Genomic DNA, 6,811 nt, shown 5'->3' with positions numbered 1-6,811 from the left:
GTATCCCAATGCTTGAATGTCCCACCACCCATTGCTCTCAGCGTAGTCTTTAGCAGCCCGTTGTATCTTCGATTTTCCCGGAGGCTGGTGCATGGTAGGGGATGTGATTTACCCACTCAATGCCATGCTCCTTGGCCCAGGTGTCCATGAGGGTGTTTTGGAAATGAGTCCTGTTGTCTGACTCAATTCTTTCTGGGGTGCCGTGTCGCCATAGGACTTGCTTTTCAAGGACCAGGATAGCGTTCCGGGCAGGGGCATGGGGCACAGGATATGTTTCCAGCCATTCGGTGGTTGTTTCCACCATGGTGAGCACATGGTGCTTGCCTTGTTGGGTTTGTGGGAGTGTGATATAATCAATCTGCCAGGCCTCCCCATATTTATATTTCAGCTATCGTCCTCCATACCAGAGAGGCTTTACTCGCTTGGCTTGCTTGATTGCAGCGCATGTTTCACATTCATGGATAATGAATGTGCAATAGCGTCCATGGCCAAGTCCACCCCTAGATCATGAACCCATCTGTATGTTGCAACTCTTCCTTGATGGCCTGAAGTGTCATGGGCCCACTGAGCTATAAATAATTCATCCTTATGCTGCCAATCCAGATCCACCTGAGTCACTTCAACCTTAGCAGCCTGATCTGCCTGCTCATTGTTTCAATGTTCTTCAGTGGCACGACTCTTGGGTACATGACGTACTTTTACAACCAGGTTCTCTACCCGGGCAGCAATATCTTGCCACAATGTAGCAGCCCAGATGGGTTTACCTCTGCCCTGCCAGTTCTGCTTCCATTGCTGCAACCACCCCCACAGGGCATTTGCCACCATCCGTGAGTCAGTATAGAGATAAAGTACTGGCCATTTCCCTCGTTCGGCAATGTCCAAGGCCAGCTGGATGGCTTTCACCTCTGCAAACTGACTCGATTCACCTTCCCCTTCAGCAGTTTCTGCGACTTGTCGTATAGGACTCCATACAGCAGCTTTCCACCTCTGATGTTTTCCCACAAGACAACAGGACCCATCAGTGAACAGGGCATATTGCTTCTCATTTTCTGGTAGTTTATTATACAGTGGGGCCCCTGCAGCACGTGTCACCTCCTCCTCTGGCGATATTCTGAAAACTTGACCTTCTGGCCAGTTGTCCTGGTTTCGGCTGGAATAGAGTTAAATTTCTTCCTAGTGCTGTGTTTTGGATTTAGTATGAGAAGAATGTTGATGACACACTGATGTTTTAGTTGTTGCTAAGTGGTGCTTCCGCTAGCCAAGGACTTTTCAGCTTCCCATGCTCTGCCGGGTGCACAAGAAGCTGGGAGGGAGCATAGCCAGGACAGCTGACCCAACTGGCCAACGGGGTATTCCACACCATATGATGTCATGTTCAGTGTATATAAATAGAAGGCGTGGTCCAGGAAGTAGCAATCGCTGCTTGGGTATCAGTTGGCAGGTGCTGAGCAATTGCATTGTACATCACTCATTTTGTATATTCTACCATTATTTTTTTCCCTTCCTTTTCTGTTCTATTAAACTGTCTTTATCTCCATCCATGAATTTTACTTTTTTTTTTTTCTCCCCCCATCCCACCGTGAGGGGAGAGTGAGTGAGTGGCTGTGTGGTGTTTGGCTGCCTGCTGGGTTAAACCACAGCACCAGTCCATGATCACTTCCAAGACTTCTGGGTAACTGGGGTTTCCTATTCGGGCCCGTTGTGTGATCAGTACAACCCACTTACTCCATGAAGCATCGGTTGCTTGATGTGTAGAGGGGACCCTCCCTTTGAACCAGCTTTGATCCAGCCCAGCACCGGCAGTTGGGGTGCCAGGAGGAGCTGTGCTTCGGTACCAACCACTTCTGAAGCAGCTCGAATCCCTTCATATGCTGCAAATATCTCTTTCTCAGTTGGACAATAGCGGGCCTTAGATCCTCTGTATCCCCAATTCCAAAACCTGAGGGGTTGACCTTGAGTATCCCCTGGTGCTTTCTGCCAGAGACTCCAGGTAGGGCCATTCTCCCCGGCTGCGGTGTAGAGCACATTTTTTACATCTTGTCCTGCCCGGACTGGCCCAAGGGCTACTGCATGAACTATCTCCCGTCTAATTTGTTCAAAGGCTTGTCGTTGCTCAGGGCCCCATTTGAAATCGTTCTTTTTCTGGGTCACTTGATAGAGAGGGCTTACAATCAGGTTGTAATTTGGAATATGCATTCTCCAAAAACCCACAACACCTAAGAAAGCTTGTGTTTCCTTCTTCCTCCACTAGTTGGTGGAGACATGGCTGTTATTTTGCTGATCACATCCATGGGGATCTGACGATGTCCATCTTGCCATTTTATTCCTAAAAACGGAATCTCATGTACAGGTGCCTTGACCTTACTTTGTTTTATGGCAAAACCGGCCTTCAAAAGCATTTGGACTATTTTCTTCCCTTTCTCAAAAACTTCTTCTGCTGTGTTGCCCCATACAATGATGTCATCAATGTATTGCAGGTGTTCCAGAGCCTCACCCTGTTCCAGTGCAGTCTGGATCAGTCCATGGCAAATGGTAGGGCTGTGTTTCCACCCCTGGGGCAGTCGGTTCCAGGTGTACTGGGTGCCCCTCCAAGTGAAAGCAAACTGTGGCCTGCACTCTGCTGACAAATGGATTGAGAAAAATGCATTAGTGATATCAATTGTGGCCAGTGACTACTAAACTGATATAATGAATGCTTATAACAAATTTGTTTTAACACGCTCTGGTCAGATCTGTCGTTAGCTCAACACCTTGTGCCCCACATTGGGCACCAAAAAGGACTGTTGTGGTTTAACCCAGCAGGCAGCTAACCACCACACAGCCGTTCGCTCACTCCCCCGTCCACAGTGGGATAGGGGAGAGAATAAAAAAAAAAAAGTAAAATTCATGGGTTGAGATAAAGACAGTTTAATAGGACAGGAAAGGAAGGGAAAATAGTAATAATAATAATGATGACAGAATACACAAAACAAGTGATGCACAATGCAATTGCTCACCACCCGCCACTGATGCCCAGCCAGTTCCCGAGCAGCGGTCACTGACCCCCAGCCAATTCCCCCCAGCTTATATACTGAGCATGACATCATATGGTATGGAATACCCCATTGGCCAGTTGGGTCAGCTGTCCTGGCTGTGCCCCCTCCCAGCTTCTTGTGCACCTGGCAGAGCATGGGAAGCTGAAAAGTCCTTGACTAACATAAGCACCACCTAGCAACAACTAAAACATCAGTGTGTCATCAACATTCTTCTCACACTAAATCCAAGACACAGCACTACACCAGCTACTAGGAAGAAAATTAACTCTATCCCAGCCAAAACCAGGACACCTTTGATTTATGAAACAGCACGGCAGGGTGCTCCAGGGAACTGCCAGGCTTTCCAGGGAGTAAAAACACCATGACTCAGCTAAAACTTTGCGGTGGATAGGCCTCAGTCATCACCCATACTGCGTCCAGAAAAAAAAAAAAAAAAAAAAGGGGAAGGCTTTTAAACTCCTATAAAGTCAGGTTTTATACAGCTATAAATGGTGATAGTTATCTTTCTCCATGCAGATAAAGCAATCAGGTAAAACAGAATAGAAATGCCTAAACAGAAAAGCCTGTACACATAACTGTGTTCTTACAGCAGATCTCCCCTGCCAGCCCATGCTGTGGCTGAGTTGCCAAAATGTCTCCCTGCTCCTCCCTGGCCCCCAGGAAGTTCACTCCAAAATCGTTAAGGCCTGGCCAGCCGCTGGCCATACCTTGCTTTTCTCTGGAGGCAATGTCAGGCACTCCCTGCTCTCTAGTTATCTTCTGGATGCCCCCAGACACCTCCCAGGTTGCGCCCTGAAGCTGCTCACGGGAAGCCCCCAACAAGCACGGGGAAGGGCTCAGCACCTATTGCACCTCCCGCACAGGAAGCGTGGCTGGGCAGCAGCAGCAGGAGTCATGACACCCATGTCCATGGGTGCTCCCCCCCACGCTCGTTGTATTAGTACCAACAAGGCCGCTCTTGGCTGGGACACAACTGTCCCCAGTGTTAAACAAGCAGGAGGCAGAGAGAGAATGACTCATGTACTCATATCTTATAGCGTCCATATGTGTGGGCACAGACTTATCTTAAGAAGAAAGTGTACAAACAGGTATGATGAAATGCATTAGTTAAGGAAAGCAGCAAATTGAACTTTGTCCCACTTACTGTGGGTGTCTGATGGGGTGAAAGGTTCACAGCCATGAGAAGTTGACGGCAGCTTCACCCACTCAGCCCCTCTCAATGAACACAAGCTTGTGGCAAGCACATCCATCTGCTGGATCCTTTCTGTTTTGAAGGCCTGGGATCCAGGCAGTTTCTCCTCCTTTCTTTGGTAGTTTAGTAGTCACATTATTAAGCAATTTTAAGTCCCTCCCTCCACTGCAAACTGTCTTTGATGCTCTTGGGAATGTGATTCTTTAGCGAAGAGTGGGAATTTCCATGGCTTCCCTCTCCAGTCCAGCTTTTCTGAGGAGAGCTGGCTATTGCTATGGTCGGGCTAGTGACAGATGGACAGAGCCCTTTGAAGTCGGTCAGTCCAGTATAAGAATATTTGGCTGGGCAACAAGCTCCCAGCAGAAAAGGGACCCCCCTCATACAGTGCTGAGGTGGGTACGTAACACAGAGGTCAACCTCCAAGGTGGATTAGAATGCAAAAAGGGGTCCTTGGAAAGAGATGATACTCACACAAACTGAAGGTTTGTGATTTGCTACAGTATAATTCCAATCAGCACAGTGTCAGAGGAAAATACACACGCATATATCATATAGCTAAAAGTTTGATCAAAGAGCAAGCACAGTTTAGTCTGACAGGTAATACTTAAGGCAAATCTGGACATCATCTCTTTCACCCCACCTAAAATGCCAGACTGGCTAAGTGCGTAAAGGCTTGGAGCACGTTTGCACAGAGAGGGCTGGCTTGAATATAAAGTGAAGCATCCAAATTATAAATAATTTTGAATTGATCAAAACCAGTGATCACTTACCTTCTCCCACCAGTTAGTGGTTTTACAGAAGTAAATTGTTAATAAAGTGTCGGTTTGGAAACCTCAGGCCTTAGAAGACAGGTTTAGAGGGAAGAAAAGTGTTGAAGACTGTGTAGACACCCAATCGAAAAAAAAAAAAGAAAGGGCCAATTATGGTTGGTTCTTATACCTTTCAGATCAAGATTTGATGTAATTAAAGGTAAGTTGTAGCTCAATCTCAATATTTTCTAGTCTGTTCTTTACATGATTTTAGTCAGCTCCTACTGCTGTAGCACCCCAGTGTCTTCAAGAATAAATTAAGCAATAGGTATACGTCATAGGCTTGGTGTAAAAGTTTGTCAGTGTAATCAGAGGTCAGTGCAGAAGAGTAGTGTGGTCCTTTCTCGCCTTAAAATCAATGTACCATTATTGATTTTATAAAATCTCTACAGATTTGTTTCTGTCTTTTTTCTGTAGATCTTGCTCTCTTTTCTGTCAAATTCCTCACATCTCTTGCAGTAGCTTTGGGGGTTTTTTTGGGGGGTTGGTTTAGTTTTTTTTTTTTCATATTTGTTTTCAATAGAAGAGACCTCCTCCCACTGCTCTAGTTTGAGCATACTGGAGTTGTCATGTCAGTTTGAAAATTTTGTTTCCCTGCCTACATTTTGCTTCTCTCTCCCTGCTTCATATCAATTTGGTATCCTTTTCATTCTGCAAAGTGTGATGACATCCAAAGCAGCAGAAAGATGACAATGAATCTTGGTTAAGCCAATGGCTTGGAAACCAGACCAAGGAGAGAAGGAAGAGATTTTGTTCAAACATAAACGCAAAACATGAATCTGCCAATCAACTGAAAACACTGTCCTGTAAAAGCAGCTTAAATAATGCAAGTGCACAAAAATTTTAACAAATCACATCAAACATCATGGTTAGAATGCACTCGTGGCACAATAATTCACAGATGCCTCTATATTTTGAAAAGCAAACATTATCAGTTGAAGCATAAAACACTTGATTCTTACTCACACTGTACAACTCACAAGAAGACACCAGTGGAACTTGCACAACATGTAAAGTGGTAGTCAGGGGTCAACAAAGAGCAAGAAGGAGTTTATAGCAATATAAGCAAAAGAAAAAAGAAGACTCAAGAAGCAGAGAATCCCTACTCTGATAAACACAAAGCCTAGGCTCTGTGAGGTGTGAGATACCTAAGATAGGGTGTTGAAATTACATCATAGTTTTAGTACTTTCCATAGGGATCCACGTGTTTCCTGTAAACATAACAACAAAAACAATATTGTGAAAAGGCACAGGACACTAAGATCAGCCGTTTGAACTAGATAGCTGGATAAAGCTGTCAAGATCTAAAGAGACAGGCTCTAGAAAAGGTTAGGAGGGAATGGGGTTGGAGAGGAGAAGGGACCTTATTGCCATGATTACCCAGCCTCTCCAGCAGCTGTGTGTCATGCTGGCCGGGGAGCCGATGCAGAGTACCATGGGCACTCTCCTGGGGGGTCACAGAGTAAGGAAAGAGCTGGGTGAGGGGCAGTGCCTGAGAACATACAGTCATCCATGCAAGACTCCTGCTCCATGCCTGAGACCTGAGTTGCCTTTTTAATCGCCCCAGGAGACTTCCCTGAACCTTTTCCAGATACAATGTTTGTCTGGTGTCTGCACCCATGTCTGCTTTTTGTTTGAACAGGGATTATTTAAAAAAAGAAAAGAGAAAAAAGGTTGAAATAACTTACATTGATGAGACACTGGTCTCTGTAATTGTGCCAACATATGCAGAATAGAAATGTGAGAAAGTGGGAGGAACTTAATATATAATGTAG

This window comes from Calonectris borealis, chromosome 1 (genome assembly GCF_964195595.1).
Source record: "Calonectris borealis chromosome 1, bCalBor7.hap1.2, whole genome shotgun sequence".
Classification (NCBI taxonomy): domain Eukaryota; kingdom Metazoa; phylum Chordata; class Aves; order Procellariiformes; family Procellariidae; genus Calonectris; species Calonectris borealis.
This window is presented reverse-complemented; position numbering follows the sequence as displayed.